Source organism: Bos javanicus, chromosome 26 (assembly GCF_032452875.1).
Source record: "Bos javanicus breed banteng chromosome 26, ARS-OSU_banteng_1.0, whole genome shotgun sequence".
In the NCBI taxonomy this organism is placed as follows: Eukaryota; Metazoa; Chordata; class Mammalia; order Artiodactyla; family Bovidae; genus Bos; species Bos javanicus.
Genome location: NC_083893.1, coordinates 3,848,000 through 3,870,928, shown reverse-complemented (window position 1 = coordinate 3,870,928; position 22,929 = coordinate 3,848,000).

Here is a 22,929-nt window from a genome sequence, read left to right as displayed (position 1 = left end):
CTGCAATGCAGGAGACCCCTGTTTGATTCCTGGGTCAGGAAGATCAGCTAGAGAAGGGATAGGCTACCCACTCCAGTATTCTTGGGCTTCCCCTGTGGTTTCCCTTGTGGCTCAGCTGGTAAAGAATTCGCTTGCAATGTGGGAGACCTGGGTTCGATCCCTGGGTTGGGAAGATCCCCTGGAGAAGGGAAAGGCTACCCACTCCAGTATTCTGGCCTGGAGAATTCCATGAGTTGGACACAACTGAGTGACTTTCATTTGGTAACACAACACTTATACTTAGTTTCAAAGACTCCTAGCACTTATTTTTTAGTATATTTTAGTTCTCACTTATGAATATAACAAAAACAGAGTTTGCCAAAAATATTATATTCTGAATACATCCTCTCAGGTGAATTGTTGTCTCTAATGAAGTAGTCACCCTCTTACCATGGAAAGAGCACTATGCCACTGCCAACTCTAGAAAACTCAATCACACTCATTAATGGCCAAGCTGACCATTGTTATGTCTGAGGAAGACATGGCTGTTTTTTATTCAATCCATGAGACTAAGATAAACAATGATCTTAACATAATTTTACTACCACAAGTAGAAGCATTTTACTAATGAAAGACTTGATGAATATAATGAATTTTCACAGATATAAAATATATATTGTATTACATATTTTTATATATTTCCAAATGTAACTGACTTTTATAATTTGTGATACATGTGTTCATATTCTTAGTATGTGCATGTTTATGCCTGAACTAAGATATGGTGCACACTCTGCTCTTACTTCAAGGAGGTGGTAGCCCATATACATCACACACTTACAATGGACAAGTGAAAACATACATTTCAGTCAGTCATTCTAGAAAATAACAACCTAAAGGTAAAGTAAAAGAATTTTTACTGCACAGAAATTTCTAGATATTCCTCCACCTATGGCAAGGAATGTCAGTATTCCCACTGTTGCTTTAAAGCAGGGGTCCTCAACATCTGGGCTGTGGACCAGTCTGTGGTCTTTTAGGAACTGGGCCACACAGCAGGAGGTAAGCAGCAGGTAAGGGAGCAAAGTTTTATCTGCTTTTCCCATCGCTCACGTTACCACTTGAACCTTCTCCAACCCTTTCCGTGGAAAAATTGTCTTCTGTGAAACCAGGTTCCTGATGCTAAAAAGTTGGAGACTGCTGCTTTACAGCATTCATAACTGGTTTCAACCAGTAATATTGTCATCTCAGATTGCTAACCAGTATACAACAAAAGGAAAGCTATCTAACATCATGAGGTTCAAATTCCTTAAGAAAGCCAAGCTGCTGAGTGTATTGTACCCACTCTGTCTTAACTCCAGCATTATGTTTTTTCATTAGGTCAGGCTCCATCACATTGGTAATCTTCTGTGATCATTACACAGCCTAGTTTCACCAATATATTTGTTCTTTTCCTTAGGCTTTGATAAATTTAATAAGCCTTGAAAGTTGCTGAATCTCCCAACTGTAGTAAATGCAAGGAAAGTAGACTGTACTAAATCCATAAGATTTCTAGAATCACAAATGATACAAAGCATATAATTCTTTCAAGATGAGATTGTTTTAATTTAAGAGAAACATATAGATGACTGTTCTTTTCTAGATGTCCAAGGATGTTTTGTGGAATATGTTTTGATCTGAGGCAAAATCCTGACTGCACAGTTGCTATCTTCATCTGTTTGAATGTGAGAAAAGATGAGCTAAACAAGTGGGAAAATGAGACTGAAAAGAAAAAAAAAAAAAAGGGTCAGGACTCAGCAGCATAAAGCCAGAAAGTGGAAAACAGACAATAACACCAACTACAGTTCAATCCCTTTTGACTGACTGAGATCAGCCCAATTTTCTAGCACTGTGAACAAAGCAAGTTACTCAGACTTAACTTCATTTACTAGAGTTGCGCTGATAGGAAATCTACTATTAGGTTGATCATCCTGTAGATATTTATTCCTCCAAAATATATTCTGGTCTATTTGGGGAAAGGAAGAATGGGAGGACTGGGATAAATAGAAGACTGTTGAAGTTTGGATCAATCAATGTTGCATTGCTTAAACATCATTGTTCTCAGAAAAAGACACAGAAAAGTGAAAGCCATTGCTGTGTGAGTAAAAAAAATATGTTTAACACACTCAAAAATCCATAATAAGTCAAAGACCAGAATACAAATATTGTAATTCTTTTGTCACCCTCATTTTATCAACTTGTTTTTAATAGGGGTAGCAATTTTTTAAAAAAGTTTTTGAAAAAGGAACAGGGAATGGGCCTGCAGTCAATAGCTTCAACCTGGAGACTCTGATAGCTTTCTAATTACAAAGCAAGTGTGCATTCATAAACAAACACAAAACAATGATGTTTAGAAATCTCACAAGGATGAATAAAAACTGTACAATACTGTTATGATTAACTGTTTTTCCCTCTAAGGGGCTGTTTAGGTTTTTATTGTTATTTTTCAGCTTAATAAAAATGTAAATGTCATTCTGAATGAGAACAGTGGGGAAAATATTGAGGGAAAAAATAAAGATAGGTGCCCCAGAGCACCTGAGTAACAGATGGCAAAAAAAGATGGCCTGGGTCTACCTCAGGAATTTTAGGGCTCACCACGCATATCATGGGGGTTCGAATAAGGTAATTAACATCTCAGCTCCATAAGGCAACTAAAAACCAGGCTGGTTCATGGTGGTTAAAAGCTTTCAAAATGACCTAACACAGCTAGTAGGGGCAAAAATTATATAAGTAAGCATACATTGAGAAACTGTGCTTGTATAAATCCCATTAGTTCTGAGGTAGTCCTTTGTACTTAAGCACTTTGTTTTATTTTAATCCTTATGTCCCAACCCTTCTGTTTTTCAGTTTACAAGGTAGAAACGGTAAATATTTTGCCATCAAAATAAAACCACTGTAAAGTGTTTATCAAGAAAATGGATATATTGAAAAGTCAGTTTCTCTAAACAAGTCACTGGGGTAAATTCAAACTCTGTGTAATGGCTGAGCACCAAAGGCCACAAGGACTTTAATCATATCTTCAAAACACTACAAAGCTATTTAATTTATACCATATCAAGCATTGCTTTCCAAATGTTTTCAGGGGCTATAGAGGGATATGAACAAAACCCTGTCTAGAATCCACAAGAATAACAAAAGAATGTCCAAGAAATGTGAAAACCAGCAACATGGAATCCTGTTACAGGGTCTGTGATTTACTTTGAAATATGTCAGCATATCACATAACTATTATGTTTGCATCAGTCAAGTTTTAATTCAGTCAGACAGACTTAAGTTTAAACAACCTATCATCTCTAATTACTTTGAGAACCTTACAAGACATTTCATCTTTCCAGATTTTAATTGGTCCAAATGTAAACTGGTTTCTAAGGTTGAAAGAAGCACAAGCTGGAATCAAGATTGCTGGGAGAAATATCAATAATTTCAGATATTCAGATGACACCACCCTTATGGCAGAAAGTGAAGAAGAAATAAAGAGCCTCTTGATGAAAGTGAAAGAGGAGTGAAAAAGTTGGCTTAAAACCCAACATTCAGAAAACTAAGATCATGGCATCCAGTCCCATCACTTCATGGCAAATAGATGGAGAAACAGTGGAAACAGTGACAGACTTTATCTTTTGGGGCTCCAAACTCACTTCAGATGGTGACTGCAGCCATGAAATTAAAAGATGCTTGCTCTTTGGAAGAAAAACTGACAAACCTAGACAGCATATAAAGAAGCAGAGACATTACTTTGCCAACAAAAGTCCGTCTAGTCAAGGCTATGGTTTTTCCAGTAGTCATGTATGGATGTGAGATTTGGACTATAAAGAAAGCTGAGTGCCGAAGAATTGATGCTTTTGAACTGTGGTGTTGGAGAAGACTCTTGAGAATCCCTTGGAAACAGCAAGGAGATTCAACCAATCAATTCTAAAGGAAATCAGTCCTGAGTATTCATTTGAAGGACTGATGCTGAAGCTGAAGCTCCAATAATTTGGCCACCTGATGCAAAGAACTAACTCACTGGAAAAGACCCTGATGTTTGGAAAGATTGAAAGCAGGAGGAGAAGCGAAAGACAGAGGATGAGATGGTTGGATGGCATCACCGACTTGATGGACATAAGTTTGAGTAAGTTCCGGGGGTTGGTGATGGACGGGGAGGCCTGGTGTGCTGCAGTCCATGAGGTCACAAAGAGTCGGACATGACTGAGCAACTGAACTAAATTGAAGGTTTAAAGATAAAGCCCATGTCAGACTAGAGCTTAGCTTCTCTGGAGAAAAAGAACCAATAGGTATGTGAAAGAGAGAAATTTATTTTAAGGAACTGACTCACCCTTTTGTAGGGCTGATAAATCCAAAATCTGCAAGGCAGGCCAGGAGACTGGAGACCCAGGGTAGAGTCGACCTGCAGTCTTGATTCAAAGGGCAATAAAGGGAAAAAAGACTCCTCCCTCTTAGAATTTATTTCCTGCAGGGCCTATTTAAGCACTTAGTGGAGATCCCAGGTGCTTTGTATTAGGGTGTGGAACTGAGGATACTGGGTTGTAGGGCAGTGATTTTCAGGCCTATAGCAACTAAGATCACCTCCAGAGATTTTAAAACCTACTAATACAAACCCCTCATAGCTCAGTTGGTAAAGAACCTGCCTGCAATGCAAGAGAACTGGATTCAATTCCTGGGTCAGGAAGATCCCCTGGAGAAGGAAATGGCAACCCACACCAGTATTCTTGTCTGGAGAATTCCATGGACAGAGGAGCTTAGCAGGCTACAGTCCATGGTGTCGCAAGAGTCCAAGATGACTTAGTGACTAGATCACCACCAATACAAGCCCCTCCCCTCTCCATTCTTAATTTGAATACTCCCCAGGTGATTCTGATGTGTACCCAATGTTAGAAACTACTTTTGTAAGAAAAAGAGATTATTCTAGAAATAATTAGAAAAATATGTCATCCCCTATACACCAGAAATATAAACTAAAGCACTGTTCCAGCTAAGGAGTTGACTCTACAGCACCACATTGCCTTCAGTGTTGACCTGGGGCCATCAGAGCATCCCTAGCCACAGGTGGCAAATCACCTAAATTCCCTTTCTGACATTGATTTGTTACTGGATACACAGAGCAGTTTGCAGAAACTTTTTAAGTGCAAGAAATTTAAAACAATGAAAAAATCCATGATAGTCATTTAAAAAATATTTAGAGTAATGTAGTCCAAGGAAATTACAAATGAAAATAAAATGATGAAAAATAACTTGAAAAATATGGGCTTCCTTGGTGGCTTAGACGGTAAAGAATCTGCATGCAATGTAGGTGACCTGGGTTGATCCCTGGGTCAGGAAGATCCCCTGGAGGAGGGAATAGCTACACCCACTCCAGTATTCTTGACTGGAGAATTCCATGGATGGAGGAATCTGGCAGGCTATAGTCCATGGGATTGCAAAGAAAGAGACAGGAAAATCAAACTATACTAATCACTTAACATAAAATAAACATCATTCATTCATTAAAACTCTATTTTGACCTAGCTTTTATATTAAAACCTGTGAATGATATAGATAAAGCCATGTTTTGAAAGAGGCACTACCTCAGTAGAGATGACTGAAGTGTCATGTGATGGACTTGATACATAGTGACAACTATCATTTGTTTAGCACCGTATGTTAAACACTGTTTAAGTACTTACATTTATGAACTCAATTCTCATAAAATGCATGAATGGTAATTGCCATTTTTCTGACAAAGAGACAGGTATATATTATTAAATACATTATTTCTCATATAGCTAATTGCTTGCAGAATTAGAAAAACAACAAAAAGGAAACAGGGAAAGTTGCAACTGAGAAAAAGAGGTCAAGAAGTTTCTAGTGCGGAAATGTTGATCATTCACATAAAGATAATCCAGGAAAGTATAGGGTAGAATTGAAGTAACCTGGAAAATAATATAATGGAGGGAATAACAAAATGGTTCCCACTCTCTCCAGACTCTCCATTCTTATTTTTCTTAATTCGTATCTAGAATTTTATACTGAAAGCAATCTTCATCAATTGTATTTATCCAAGTAAAGCTTACCCACTCATAACTGCCTGGAGTCTCACCATAATTCCTAGAGAGAAAATAATCTGTTTTCCCAGCTGTACTCTTTGCCCCTTTCTTGTCCACGCTGAATGTTTCTTTCTCTCCACTGGGAGGCTTCTTCAGGCTTTTTGCCAGTCAGTGCTCTATCTGCTGGATCTCATAACATTTTTCACATGTCACTCCAAGTCCCTTGAGTTTAATTATATATTGGCAAACCTCTCTCCTCTCAGGGACTCTCTGTACCCACAAAGATGGAGTTCCAGTCTTATAGAGATATATATCCCAAGTTGCTCAGTAAAAAAATGAATCTCCAGCTAAGACAATGTCCGAAGTTTTTTGTTGTTGTTGTTGTGTTTTTTTTTTAAACTAAACAGAATAAACAAACAAAACAGAAAAAGAAGGGAAAGAAGGAATGGGGCTAGTGAAGCAAGAATTTCCAGAGTTGGCTGCAGGTTAGGAACAGAGATAAGGTAGACTGACTTCCAGGTGTCATGGAAAGAGGTTGGAAGGAAATGAGGGGGAAAAAAACCCACAAAAACCTACTAAATCTAGGAAGTCAGTCTCCTCAATCTTCACAAAGTTACAGAGACTCCCAACACTGAGATTTCTAAAATAAGTATAAATCTTGCCTGAAATATAAATCCTTCACGAATCTAGAGTGTGATGAAATTTGAAATCTGAAAATATGGCAGAATTACAAAATTTTGTCTTCTGATAAAACATTTATCTAAATTTTTGACATTTTTCTAAATACATATTTTAGAAATGTACATTTATATACATATTTACAGATATAAACTCACATTAGACAAAAAAATAAATTCATAAGTGTACTCTTTAAAGAAATACGTATGCATCCCATGACATTTAATGGTCCATATACCTCTATTTTGGAGAAGGCAATGGTACCCCACTCCAGTACTCTTGCCTGGAAAGTCCCATGGATGGAGAAGCCTGGTAGGCTGCAGTCCCTGGGGTCGCTAAGAGTAGGACACGACTGAGTGACTTCACTTTCACTTTTCACTTTCCTGCATTGGAGAAGGAAATGGCAACCCACTTCAGTGTTCTTGCCTGGAGAATCCCAGGGACGGGGGAGCCTGGTGGGCTGCCGTCTATGGGGTCACACAGAGTCGGACACGACTGAAGCGACTTAGCAGCAGCAGCAGCAGCAGCATACCTCTGTTTGTTCTAATCCTGCTACCGGTCCCAGAAGGACTGTTTCATTAGTACTAGTCTGCTTTTTAGCTTTTCTTATTTGAAAACAAAACCAAAGAATCAGAGCTTTTCCATCCACCCAACAGTACTTTCTTAACTGAAAAATTTTGCCCTGAAACTATAAAGGAAGACTTTTATTGATTGTGAAATATGTTATTAAAGAAACTGTTTTCTAAGCATTAAAAAAAAAAATCATTAATAGAATAAGTATAAACAGCTTGATCCTTAAGGATCAAGTTCTCAAGAAAACACTGAGATCAATTGCTGAAAGTTTCCAAACATAGAATCCAGACCAATTCTGCTGAGTGAAATTTTTCTCAAAGAAATCAGGCCACAAGGAAGAGGGAAATGGAATTGAGGATATCTTGATTTTCTTTCCATCATAATCTAAATTTCATTGGAATTTTATGTTAAAAGTTAATCCTGAGCAGTGCTTAAACTTCCACCTCCTTCTCAAAAGAAGTGACTATATAAATTTTGTCTTCTGTATCACAATCTGAGGGCTTCTTTGGTGACTCAGATGGTAAAGAATCTGCCTGCAATATAAGAGACCCAGGCTTGATCCCTGGTTCAGGAAGATCTCCTGGAGAAGGGGTAGTCACCCACTCCAGTATTCTGCTGGGAGAATTCCATGGACAGAGGAGCCTGGCAGGTTAAAGTCCATGGGGTTGCAGAGTTGTACACAACTGAGTGACTAACACTACCAGAAACTGGAAAGTGAAAATTGCTTCAAGATATGGTCCCTGTTATGAAACATAAGTTGTGGAATTTATCTTAATTTTAAAAGGAAAATACATGTTACTGACCTACTAAAATACAATTATGCAACTATTTATATAAAGAAAGTAAAGCATTTTTCATAATTTGCTAATCTTCATCTGCAACAGATTTTATCTAGGGTTTACTCTATAGTGACAAAATAATACAGCATCTAATTTTAAAAAGTATTTGGATTTCATTTGAGCTTTTATAGATGGGAAATAAGCCAATTACTGTATTTAAACTTTTAAAGGGCTGTTTTGCTTTCCAGAATTTAAGCAAAAAACTCTAACCTGAACAATTTCCAGCTTTGAAGCATGAGAAAAAAGTATATTATCTTTTATTTTCACACACTGTCACCTAATTAATTTCTTCAAAAGCTTGGGGAATTGTGCTTTGATTCTCTTCTTAAATCATCAAAATTAGCTTTCTGTTCACCAACTACAAGCTGCTAAAATACCAACTGTCACTGTGAATCAAAGAAAACAGTTTTGAACTAAAAAAAAAAAAAAAGTGAGAAATAGGAATCAAATTAATTTTTCATGCTATCATCTTTAGAACCAAAGAAAAAGAAACATGCATACAGAAAATTTGCATTTTTTGGTTTGTCACATTTAGGCATTATAATATATATAATTTTTATATTCTAGTGTATCAACTTGTAACAGCTTGTTCTATGGTTATTTTTCCACATACACACACATGTATTTACATATATGCTTATATACTGATACTCATGAGTACATAAACACAATTTTTTATGAAAATATTCTACTTTTTCCCTTGCCTATATGTTAGAATTTTCTTCATTACAACCCACACAGATATACTTTATGATTTTATATTTATATTTACTATTTGTTAACATTGCTGTGTTATATATAATTATTATGTAGTGAGGAAAGCATCTTAATTTTTTCCCTAACAATACTGTTTAAAATTGTATCATCTTTGTACAGATTTCTTTGTGAAATTAAAAGTCTTCAAGCTTTCTTTCCTTACATCCAAGGCTGTTTTCAAGGTTTTTTCCTTACATGCAAGGTTATCTTTGTACTGTTTAGTTTGTAGGAATAGTATACTTACTATGAATATTAGCTCTTTGTCATATTGAAACAACTATTTTCCTCCAAGTTGTTAATAGTATGCTATCTTGATTACTATAACAATAAGTTTCAATAGCTCATAATCTAAGTCTTATTTCACTACTCATTTTTACGGCAAAAATTTATATCTGAGTTTATAAGTTCATATGTTGAGACCAATTTTCATTTTAATGATTATAAAGGTATTTTTAATTTGTTTTGTTAGTATGTCATGAGCATAATTTATCAGTACCAACATTTTCAAATGAAGAGACTATATCATGCAAAATTTGACAGAATCATATTATTTCTTAAACATTTGCTGCTGCTGCTGCTGCTAACTCGCTTCAGTCCTGTCCAACTCGGTGCGACCCCAGAGACGGCAGCCCACCAGGCTCCTCCGTCCCTGGAATTTTCCAGGCAATAACTGGAGTGGGTTGCCATTTCCTTCTCCAATGCATGCATGCATGCTAAGTCGCCTCAGTCATGTCCGACTCTATGCGACCCTATGGACAGCAGCCCACCAGGCTCCTCCGTCCACAGGATTCTCCAGGCAAGAATAGTGGAGTGAGCTGCCATTTCCTTCTCCATCTTAAACATTTAGGTATAGGTATATCACTATATAGGGCTTCCCTGGTGGCTCAGAGGTTAAAGCGTCTGCCTGCAGTGTGGGAGACCTGGGTTCGATCCCTGGGTTGGGAAGATGCCCTGGAGAAGGAAATGGCAACCCACTCCAGTATGCTTGCCTGGAGAATCCCATGGATGGAGGACCCTGGTGGGCTACAGTCCACAGGGTCCTAAAGATTTGGACACGACTGAGCGACTTTAAACATGGCTGATTACATTTATTCAGACATAGTTTATATTAATACTTTTAAAGATTTTTGATCATATTTCTAATGTGTTATACTTTGTAAATTAAAGTTACTCAATTTATTTGTAAATAATATTGCCAGTGAAATTAAATTTTAAAGACATTTTAATTGTTTACTACATTTAAGATATGCAATCATGTTATACTCATAGTAAAAGAATATCTTCTCCTTTTAAAAATATATATTCTTTTTAACATGCAGTTTTGTTTAACTGGAAGAAATGTGAAATAAAAGCTGAGATAGAGCTATCTTTCTTTTCCCTTGAAAAGCTTATTTTTCACTCTGAAAAATTTTAGTGATATATATATATATATATTTGGCAAGATGGCAACATAATAAATTTCAGATGGGGTTTCCTCCTATATTCTAGCAGTTTTAATTATTACAATATTCTCAAAATAAAAGTTACTGTAATTCACTTAATTTAAGTAATGATGTATCTTTATACAATTAAGGAATGTTATGGAAAAAAGCAATGGTACCCCACTCCAGTCCTCTTGCCTGGAAAATCCCATGGACGGAGGAGCCTGGTGGGCTGTAGTCCATGGGGTCGCTAAGAGTCGGACAGGACTGAGCGACTTCACTTTCACTTTTCACTTTCATGCATTGGAGAAGGAAATGGCAACCCACTCCAATGTTCTTGCCTGGAGAATCCCAGGGATCGGGGAGCCTGGTAGGAGGCCGTCTATGGGGTCGCACAGAGTCGGACATGACTGAAGCAACTTAACAGCAGCATGGAAAAAAGCACAAGCAGTAATCAAATGTCACCCTCTTAAACAGGATTGGAAATCTTGACTCTAGCAATCTGTTGTCTCTAAATTTTGATTGTTAGGTTCAAGTCAGGGTCGGAAGTCATAAGCTCCAAAGGGAGATTTGGAATACAGAATTTATTTTTTATTGAAACATATTAATGACATAATTTAATATCGGTAATCATATTATTGGCCACAATTAATTCATACATAAAACTATTATTTTAACACATACTGAAGTACAAAACGGTAGTTTAAGTTAGAAAACAACCCTTGTTCTTAACTCTTTTCTTTTTTTCATCAGTTCAGTTCAGTTCAGCCACTCAGTCGTGTCCGACTCTTTGCGACCCCATGAATCGCAGTACGCCAGGCCTCCCTGTCCATCACCAGCTCCCGGAGTTCACCCAGACTCACGTCCATCGAGTCAGTGATGCCATCCAGCCATCTCATCCTCTGTCGTCCCCTTCTCCTCCTGCCCCCAATCCCTCCCAGCATCAGAGTCTTTTCCAATGAGTCAACTCTTTGCATGAGGTGGCCAAAGTACTGGAGTTTCAGCTTTAGCATCATTCTTTCCAAAGAAGTCCCAGAATGAACCTCAAATCCATTAAGAAATCTTCTTGGTTCTACCTTCAAAATATCCTTTCTCCATACTTGCTTCCTTGAGTTTTTAGCTGTTTGCTCACATGTCACCTTTTCATAGAGGTCATTCTTGGCCATCTTATTAACACCCTAACATTACATTCTAACCCCTTACCTGCTTGTTCACTCAGGAATAATCTCCAGGTACATTATCTAGTAAAACCTTGTAATAATAATAAATAAGATTTGAGACTATATTTGTTGTTCATTACTAAGTCCAACTCTTTGTGACCCCACAAATTGTAGCATGCCAGGCTTCCCTATCCTTCATTATTTCCCATGACTCAGAAGGTAAAGAATCTGCCTGCCAATGCAGGAGACTTGGGTTCAATCCCTGGGTTAGGAAGACTCCCTGGATAAGGGAATGGCTACCCACTCCATTATTCTTGCCTGTAGAATTCCATGGACAGAAGAGTCTGGCTGGCTGTAGTCCATGGGGTTACAAAGAGTCAGAAACGACTAAGCAAGTAACACTTTCAAGGTTATTAGGAATCATATTATTGTGAAGCTGCTGAAAAACAAAATTTTTAGATGTGGTCTATATTATCAGAAATGCATAATGAAACAAGGAATTCTTAGTGACAAGGCAATCAGTTCCTACTTTATACTCACCCATTTCCTACCCCTTAGAAGATCAGAATTTTAGCCAGCCTGTACTGGAGGACAGGAGTGAGCAGACTGACAATCAACTGTCAGTCACATTATATCTGAATACAAGTTATCTTGGGTGTATTATCTCACATTTTACTTCATTTCACAATTACATTTTCATTCATTTGTTGACTTTATGTCCCCACTACAATGTAGGACAAGATCATTTAGTTCACTGCTTATTATCCAGTGCAATAATAGCTGGGGCTCAATAAACATATGCTGAAACAATTACTGAATGGGTTTTGATTGTTACAGAATATGCCAACGTATGAATCAGGTTTCTAAGAAGGCTTCAGAGTGATCCATTTCTCAGCGTTTTAAATCTACTACCAATAATACTTGCACATTTCAGTAGCTGCCCAGGAGAATGGAACAATAGACTTCACTTCATACATGGGCAGAATTTAAAACACAATCATCTGAAGCATATGAGAAAGCAGCAAATAAGTCATTTTCAGAAATTCAGTCTCTCACTTCATCATCATACAGCCAACTCCCAAACTAGTTGATAGCTCAGGAACTTCTGAAAGTGTAATACTTTAGCTGACAAAAGTTGGTAATGTTCCAAGAATATTGTCTTACATTGTAAGTTGAAATGGAAGAATACTCTAAACTGTTCTATGTATAAAATACAATATAGCTATGGAAAAAATGATAGACTGACTTTCCATTAGTATATACTTGGAAAATCTAGTTTCAAAAGGGATAATAAAGAAAGATCAGAAAGAGAAATTTTAGGTTGATTGATGTATTATCTGGCTCTCAAAAATTTTAAACATGAAGAAAATCAATTCTATTTTACTTAGTCTGCTTACTTTACTATTTACTTATCTTGGCAATTTAAAAAAATATGATTTTTCTTCTAATCTATCTTGTATCAAAAATAAAACTAAAGAAAATGGAAACTGTACTTACTCATGGCAATAAATATTCTATAGATTGTCCCCGTGATTATCTTATTTCCTCAATTATTGAGCTGCCTAACTCTTTTTGCCTTCATAAACTAATAAAAAGAAATCCAGTCCTGTGTTCCTGATTTTCACAAAATTTTAACCACATAATAAAATCCTTTCTCAGCAAAAACTGTCAACACAAGTCATGCATTAAGATACTCGAATGTGAAACAATAAGGTATCTCTGTATATCTGTATGTCCTGTCTGCTTGATCAGGAACTGAGATTCACTGAGAAGAGCTATACCTTTCTTTTCATCACAAATCCAAATATTAAAATATAGTTATCATACTTTTTGTTGGGCATGGGTATTTCTTTTACTCCTAGATAGAAGAAAAGCATTGTACACTCTAGACACAGCAAAGAATGGAAGGCAGAAGGGAAGACTTATATGTACTGTGTAGCTTTTCTTTAATACAGATCCTTGGATTGGGCTTGGACATCTATGTTTAAACAGAGGAGGGCCAGAACTCAAGAAATGCGAAAAGCAAAATGGCTGTCTGGGGAGGCCTTACAAATAGCTATGAAAAGAAGAGAAGTGAAAAGCAAAGGAGAAAAGGAAAAATATAAACATGTGAATGCAGAATTCCAAAGAACAGCAAGAAGAGATAAGAAAGCCTTCTTCAGCGATCAATGCAAAGAAATAGAAGAAAACAACAGAATGGGAAAGACTAGGGATCTCTTCAAGAAAATCAGAGATACCAAAGGAACATTTCATGCAAAGATGGGCTCAATAAAGGACAGAAATGGTATGGACCTAACAGAAGCAGAAGGTATGAAGAAGAGATGGTAAGAATACACAGAAGAACTGTACAAAAAAAGATCTTCACGACCAAGATAATCACGATGGTGGGATCACTGACCTAGGCCAGACATCCTGGAATGTGAAGGCAAGTGGGCCTTAGAAAGCATCACTATGAACAAAGCTAATGGAGGTGATAGAATTCCAGTTGAGCTATTCCAAATCCTGAAAGATGATGCTGTGAAAGTGCTACACTCAATATGCCAGCAAATTTGGAAAACTCAGCAGTGGCCACAGGACTGGAAAAGGTCAGTTTTCATTCCAATCTCAAAGAAAGGCAATGCCAAAGAATGCTCAAACTACTGCACAATTGCACTCATCTCACACGCTAGTAAAGTAATGCTCAAAATTCTCCAAGCCAGGCTTTAGCAATATGTGAACTGTGAACTTCCTGATGTTCAAGCTGGTTTTAGAAAAGGCAGAGAAACCAGAGATCAAATTGCCAACATCTGCTGGATCAAGGAAAAAGCAGGACAGTTCCAGAAAAATATCTATTTCTGCTCTATTGACTATGCCAAAGCCTTTGACTGTGTGGATCACAATAAACTGTGGATAATTCTGAAAGAGATGGGAATACCAGACCACCTGATCTGCCTCTTGAGAAATTTGTATGCAGGTCAGGAAGCAACAGTTAGAACTGGACAGGGAACAACAGACTGGTTCCAAATAGGAAAAGGAGTACGTCAAGGCTGTATATTGTCACCCTGTTTATTTAACTTATATGCAGAGTACATCATGAGAAATGCTGGACTGGAAGAAACACAAGCTGGAATCAAGATTGTGGGAGAAATATCAATAACCTCAGATATGCAGATGACACCACCCTTATGGCAGAAAGTGAAGAGGAATTCAAAAGCCTCTTGATGAAAGTGAAAGTGGAGAGTGAAAAAGTTGGCTTAAAGCTCAACATTCAGAAAACAAAGATCATGGCATCCGGTCCCATCACTTCATGGGAAATAGATGGAAAATCAGTGGAAACAGTGTCAGACTTTATTTTTGGGGGCTCCAAAATCACTACAGATGGTGACTGAAGCCATGAAACTAAAAGACACTTACTCCTTGGAAGGAAAGTTATGACCAACCTAGATAGCATATTCAAAAGCAGAGACATTACTTTGTCAACAAAGGTCTGTCTAGTCAAGGCTAAGGTTTTTCCTGTGGTCATGTATGGATGTGAGAGTTGGACTGGATGAAGAAGGCTGAGTGCCGAAGAATTGATGCTTTTGACCTGTGGTGTTGGAGAAGACTCTTGAGAGTCCCTTGGACTGCAAGGAGATCCAACCAGTCCATTCTGAAGGAGATCAGCCCTGGGATTTCTTTGGAAGGAATGATGCTAAAGCTGAAACTCCAGTACTTTGGCCACCTCATGCAAAGAGTTGACTCATTGGAAAAGACTGATGCTGGGAGGGATTGGGGGCAGGAGGAGAAGGGGACGACAGAGGATGAGATGGCTGGATGGCATCACTGACTCGATGGATGTGAGTCTGAGTGAACTCCAGGAGTTGTTGATGGACAGGGAGGCCTGGCGTGCTGCGATTCATGGGGTCGCAAAGAGTCAGACACGACTGAGCAACTGATCTGATCTGATCTGAGAACTCAAGTGCAATGTCTACATAAGAAAAAGTATGAGACTAAGGACAGTGGTTTGAGAACCAAGTCAAAAAACTATTCAAAAGAGAATTATTGGGTTCAGTTCAGTTGTTCAGTAGTGTCCAACTCTGCAACCCCATGAACCACAGCACGCCAGATCTCCCTGTCCATCACCAACTTCCAGAGGCCACCCACACCTGTCTCCATAGAGTCGGTGATGCCATCCAACCATTTCACCCTCTGTCATCCCCTTCTCCTCCTGCCCTCAATCTTTCCCAGCATCAGGGTCTTTTCTAATGAGTCAGCTCTTTGCGTCAGGTGGCCAGAGTATTGGAGTTTCAGCTTAAACATCAGTCCTACTAATGAACACCCAGGACTGATCTCCTTTAGGATGGACTGGTTGGATCTCCTTGCTGTTCAAGGGACTCTCAAGAGTCTTCTCCAACACCACAGTTCAAAAGCATCAGTTCTTTGGTGCTCAGCTTTCTTTATAGTCCAGCTCTCACATCCATATTTGACCACTGTAAAAACCATTGCCTTGATTCTGATTATAAGCAGGGTTGCTTCAGTGCTTAAAGGGTATAATCTGGCTGAGTGGAAAGGGTTATTCTCTCCATGCCAGTCCAAAACTCGTCAATGTCCTGGAGCTCTGTGGACTATAGATTTGGGGAACATGGTGGAAACAAAGTGCTTGGCACAAACATGATATCACAAGAAATGACATTAGCATGTCATCATTTAGTGTTTTCAAAATAGCTTGTTTGGCCTTAGATATTGATTAGAATGCCCTTAATATTTGTTGGACAAGTAGAGTTTAGCTCTCTACTCACATGTCTAGAACTATGTTTTGTACAAAGTAGGTACAAAATAAATACAGATAGAATAGAAGAATGAAGTGGAAGCCTTAAGAGAGGAGAAAAAATATGAACATACTATATCAGGACCTTTCCTAGCCAGATGGCTGTTATTTGCTATGGATATAAGGAATAAACTATTGATTCCTATGTTGCGGCAAATATTCCTTTAGCCAAATCAGGACTACGAGTTCATGTAGTTTGTCCATGAACAAAAATATTCTATCATTATTTATGTATAAAGTGGTGAGATCAGGTGCCATTTGGATTTCACACACACAGAAGTAAGGCACAAAGGTCAACTTGACCAAGAATATGATAAAAGATAAGTTAGGAAGATTTCCCATTTGTTTTTTATTTGCGTTTTTTCAAACACACAGTAAAGATAACTTTAAAAGGGTTTTTAAAACTCAGAAAGTGTCTATATTTTAATAACTTAGATCATGACTTCCATTCTTGGTAATGATAAGCAATACTCTTAACAACTGCCCCCAAAACACACATACAAAACCTGGCACAATATTAAAATGATAATTCTCCTTATACTGATCTATAGATTCAATGCGTTCCTAGAAAAATTGCAACAGGACTTTTGAATACAACGACAAACTGATTCTAAAATTTAAATGGAAAGAAAAATAAACTTGAATAGCCAAAGCAGTTTCACAAAGAAAAAGTTTAAAGCACTTACACTATCTGATTTCAAGATTTACTGTGAAGCTGCAGTAATCAAAGAAGCTCTTTGTTTGCATAAGTACAGAGATATAGATCAATAGAATAGAATCAAAATACAGATCCTGAATTATATAGTCAATTGACTTTTGACAAAACTGTCTGTGTAAATCAATGGAATAAAGATACTATTTTTGATAAATGATGTTGAAGAAACTTGGAAAAAGAATGAACCTTGATTTTTACTTCATAATGCATTAAACACAGACACACATGATGGGTTTAAGACCTAAAAGCAGGCACTAAAACTGCTAAGCTACTAAAACAGAATAGGACAAAAACAGCTTTGTGACATTGATTAAAGCAAAGATTTTTTTTTTAAATGAAAATAGTTCAATCATAAAAGAAAAACAATGGTAAAATATACTTATTCAAAATTAAAAAAACAAACAAAACATTTGTTCTTTGGAAGATGTGATTAAAAAAAAGTTCAGCCACAGACTAGGAGAAAATATCCATAAACTTCTGAAAATAACTCAAGCATGCATTACCTGGTAAAGGGATAAGCAAATTATAAGCTATCCATACTGCCCACACTCACTAATAAAAATGAGCAGAATATTAATCTAAAATGACATGGATAAAGCTCAACAAAAATGTAGAGTGAAAAAAATCAAATACAGAGATAACATACCACATTATTTTATTGACATGACTTTGTACAAGAGGAAATACAAATAATTATTATAAACATTTGAAAAAACTAATACGAATACTTAAAATTTTATAGGTGATCATTAATTTTATCGCAAAGTCAATCCTTTTTATCTTTAAAAATGCCTATTTAGAAAGATGCCTATTGTTTTGAACTCCTAATTTCTGATTTATATATTATTATAACTAAGGTTTTTATTTAACTAGGTTACATTTAATGGATGTTTTATCCCTCCATTGCCTAACTCCTCACATATAAACATATATATTCTTCATTAAACCTGTTTCTGGAAGTCTGTTAACAAATGAGAAATTAAATCATAAAATTTAAATTTCAAAGGGACATAGGAGTCAAACTTGAACTCCCAATGGCCAAATATGGAACAATTTGAGCAACAAGATAAATAATATAGTAGCACATTATAACTTAAAATATAAAATAAATATATACATATAAATGTATATAAGTGATTGAATAAATAAATATATGGAAGAAGAAAGTCAAATCTGCCTTTCTAAAAAATTCTAAAAAATATACATAGATATGGTCTCCCTCCAGGAGGTAGAACTTAATTCTATATCCACCTCCTACTTGAGAATAGGCTAAACTTAGCACTAACTTCTTCCAGAAGAATAAAGTAAGGAAAGTGAAAAACATTTACTTTACAATGAAGAATGCTGAAAAACACTATGTTAACATATTCAGTGTTATTATCCCTTCTGCTGCTATACGCATATCATATATCCCTGATATAATATGATGAAAAAAGCATTTTTCCTTGACAGTACTATTTTTCAAAATCCATTCTAAGTATCAGAAATACACTAACCAAATCCAGATGTGGGGATATTCTATAAGATACCTATCTGGTACTCCTCAAAATTGTTAAGGAAAAACAAGGAAATGCTGAGAGACAGTTTCAGACTAAAGGAGACCAAGAAAACATAAAAACTGAGTACAATGCTGTATTCTAGATTGAATCCTAGAATAAAAAGAAAACATTGTTGGTGAAATACTATACATACAACATTGGGAGTTTAGTTACTAAACATGTGCCAGTGTTAGTATTTTAGTTGTGACAAATGTATCATGGTAACCTAAGATGCTAACAGTGGTAGAAACGAAGTGAAAGATATTTTGAAATTCTCTATACCATCTTTCAACTTTTAAATATTTATACAAACCTATATTTTTTCAAAATAAAAGTTTCTTTGAAAAGTAACAGAAACCCGGTGTAGGAGACAGCAAAAGAGACACTGATGTATAGAACAGTCTTATGGACTCTGTGGGAGAGGGAGAGGGTGGGAAGATTTGGGAGAATGACATTGAAACATGTAAAATATCATGTAAGAAACAAGTTGCCAGTCCAGGTTTGATACACGATACTGGATGCTTGGGGCTAGTGCACTGGGACGACCCAGAGGGATGGTATGGGGAGGGAGGAGGGAGGAGGGTTCAGGATGGGGAACACATGTATACCTGTAGCGGATTCATTTTGATATTTGGCAAAACTAATACAATTATATAAAGTTTAAAAATAAAATATAATTAAAAAAAAAGAATTAAAAAAAAAAGTAACAGAAAAAAAAAAAGATCATTTTTATTACCTACCAAAGTAGAAACTGTCTAATCAGAGATGGCAATTAACTCCATTAAAAGGAGTGACATTAAAGATACTTGTATTTGCTTTGAAGCAGAGAACAACGTCTTTGAAAGTGCTTCTCATGTGATTAACTGTCATCTTATATAAATACGTGAAAAACATTTGCACCTTTTCTTTTCTAGATTTTTTTCCCAGTAAAGAATCTGCCTGCAATGCAAGAGACCCAGCTTCTATCCCTGGGTTGGGAAGATGCCCTGGAGAAGAGAATGGCTACCCATTCAAGTATTCTGGCTTGGTGAATTCCATAGACAGAGGAACCTAGCAGTCTACAGTCCATGGGTTCTCAAAGAGTTGGACACAGCTGAGTGACTAATACTTTTCTAGGACTATAGGTAATTATTTGCTAAATTCTGAGGCTTAGTACAAAGCAGAATTTATGCATTCCTAATAAGTCTCTATATGATTAGTCTGTTGGACTTTGGGAAAAGGATTAAGTAAGTTAAATTTTAATAACAGGGTAGAGAGAAAAGAAGAAAAGAATAAACGTAAGAAAAATCTAACATAACTATATGATTGTTGTTATTGTTTAGTCACTAAGTCATGTCTTACTCATTTGCCATCCCATGGACTCTAGCCCGCCAGGTGCCTCTGTTCATGGGATTTCCCAGGAAAGAACACTGGAGTGGGTTCCCATTTCCTTCTCCAGGGATCAAACTCACATCTCCTGCTTGGCAGGTGGATTATTGATCACTAGGCACCTGGGAGGCCCATAACTATATGATTAAATTGCCTAATTTAGAGAAAGGTAAATAGTTGGTCTTCATTATTAGTGAATTCTGTATGTTTGACTTTTCCTACTGAGTAAAATTTATTTGAAATCTCAAATTAATGTTCATGGTATTTTCACTTATTTGTGGATCTATACAGAGCAGTAAAAATTGGGTACCCAATATACGCATGACCATTTGAGTTTGAAAAAGCCTATGCTCTGATTACCCTTGTTACCTCTCATATTGTAAACCACTATTCTTTACATGGTCTATTTAAGTGTCATGTCTTTGCATTTCTGTGTCTTATGTTGGTGATAGTGATGTTTTTACATGGCCCCTTGTATAGTACTAATGTGCTGTCTAATGTCTCTAAGCACAAGAAGGTTATATAATGTGCCTTGGGGAGAGAATGCATTTGCCAGGTAAGCTTCATTTGGGCATTGAGTTATCAATGTTAATTGATCAGTAATATATGTATAAGGTGTTTTTAAACATAAGTACACATAATATGAGTTTATATACTGATCTGTTAACCAAAATTTTGTTACCAATGGCTCACAGGAATCTAACCCTATATTTCCTTTGAGAGCAATGGCTCAGCATTTATTAATTCAGTGATTGTGATAACTTTCTATAAAGTACCTATCACAAATGATAAGAATCTACTATGCAGACCCTTGATGTGAATATATAGGTTGTTACCATTAAATAACCAAAGTCTTGGTTTGTAAAGTATAATTGTTACACATGTATAAAATGTTTATTTATTTTGGTTTTGAGCTGATGTTTAATGTTATGGTGACAATTATTTTGTAATACATAACTGTATCAAATGAATGCACTGTATACCTTAAACTTATACAACATTACATGTCAATTATATCTCAATAAATGAGAGTTTAAAAGTTGGCTTAAAACAACATTCAAAAAATGAAGATCATGCTATCTGGTCCCATCATGGCAAATAGATGGGGAAACAATGGAAACAGTGAGAGACTTTATTTTATTGGGCTCAAAAATCACTGCAGATGGTGACTGCAGCCATGAAATTAAAAGATGCTTGCTGCTTGGAAGAAAAGCTGTGACCAACCTAGACAGTATATTAAAAAGTAAAGACACAGCTTTGCTGACAAAGGTCCATCTAGTCAAAGCTATGGTTTTTTCAATAGTCATGTATGGATGTGAGAGTTAGAACATAAAGAAAGCTGAGTGCCAAAGAACTGATGCTTTTTGAACTGTGATGTTGGAGAAGACTCTTAAGAGTCCCATGGACAGCAAGGAGATCCAACCAGTCAATCCTAAAGGAAATCAGTCCTGAATATTCATTGGAAGAACTGATGCTAAAGCTGAAGCTCCAATCCTTTGGTCACCTGATGCAAAGAACTGATTCATTAGAAAAGACCCTGATGCAGGGAAAGATTGAAGGCAGGAGGAGAAGGAAGGGCAGAGGATGAGATGGTTGGATGACATCACCAGCCTGATGCACATGAGTTTGAGCAAGCTCTGGGAGTTGGGGATGGAGAGGGAAGCTTGACATGCTACAGTCCATGGGGTCTGAAAGATTTGGACATGACTGAGTGACTGAACTGACTGATATCTCAATAAATCTGGAAAAAAATATTGGAACAAAAATGCGATCTTTTTAGTTGTGCAATAAAGAATTAATTGAACAGAACTGAGTTGCTCAAACCTTGAACATTCCCAGGAAGAGTCTGTTTTCATGATTGTCTTTGGGAAACTCATGGGAATTGAAGTTTTGGTATGTTCTAACTGGTAAGAATATTTTGTATATACCAGGCCTTGAATCATACTGAATTATCTTGATCAATTTGTCTAGCTAGTTCATATAAACACATTGATTTATCTTGAACACTTGTTTTCTTTTTGGAGTCTGGCACTTCAATTATCTTTGTCAGTCATGTATTAATACTATTTGCCTAAAGGACTACCTCCAATAAAAACCCTGGATTCTTAAGCTTAGAAATATTTCCTTGGCAGATATCACTTTACATGTAATAATTTATTGATGGATTAATTAAGCATATTCTGTGAAATTCTACTTAGAGAGGAAATCTACACTTGGCTTTCTCTAGGCATTGTTCTCTGCACTTTTTTTTTCCTTTGCTGATTTGCCATATATCCTTTTACTGTAGTAAGTCAAAACCGTGAGTATAATGACCTCTGAGTCCTAAGAGTCATTTTAGCAAATCACCGATCTTTGGGATAACATTGGAGACCCTTTCACAATAATTCTCAATGTAACAAATAAATTAAGGGATAAAAGAATGAAGAAAACAATTTCCCAGTTAGTGAAAAGAGTAATCAATCAAACATATTTATTTATAACAGTCTGCATATTAAATATCTAATATATATCAGAAATGGTTAAAACAATAGTGATAGAGAAAGATGCAATCATTTACTTCTCTGAATTTTTATATATCATAAATAAGCTATGTAGGCCATTTTTGTAAAAACATACAAATATAAAAATTAAAATTTTCTGAAGAGATGTTAATTCATATTACCAAATCATACTATATATAACAAGGGGAAAAGTAAATTAAGAAGTCTTATCTATACATGCTCATATATTTCCCTTGACATTGAAAAAACACCATGCTAAATATCTGAGTCCTCCAATGCTCCTTAGATAATACAAAGCACCAGCTGTTAAGCATGTATAAGATGTTTACCTGGTGGCTCAGATGGTAAAGCACCTGTCTGCAATGTGGGAGACTCAGGTTCAATCCCTGGGTTGTGAAGATCCCCTGGAGAAGAAAATGGCAGCCCACTCCAGTACTCTTGCCTGGAAAATCCCATGGAAGGAAGAGCCTGGTAGACTACACTCCATGGAGTTGCAAAGAGTCAGTAGTGAGTGACTTCATCTTCACTTTCAAGATGTCCTAAGTCCTTAGTCTTAGTT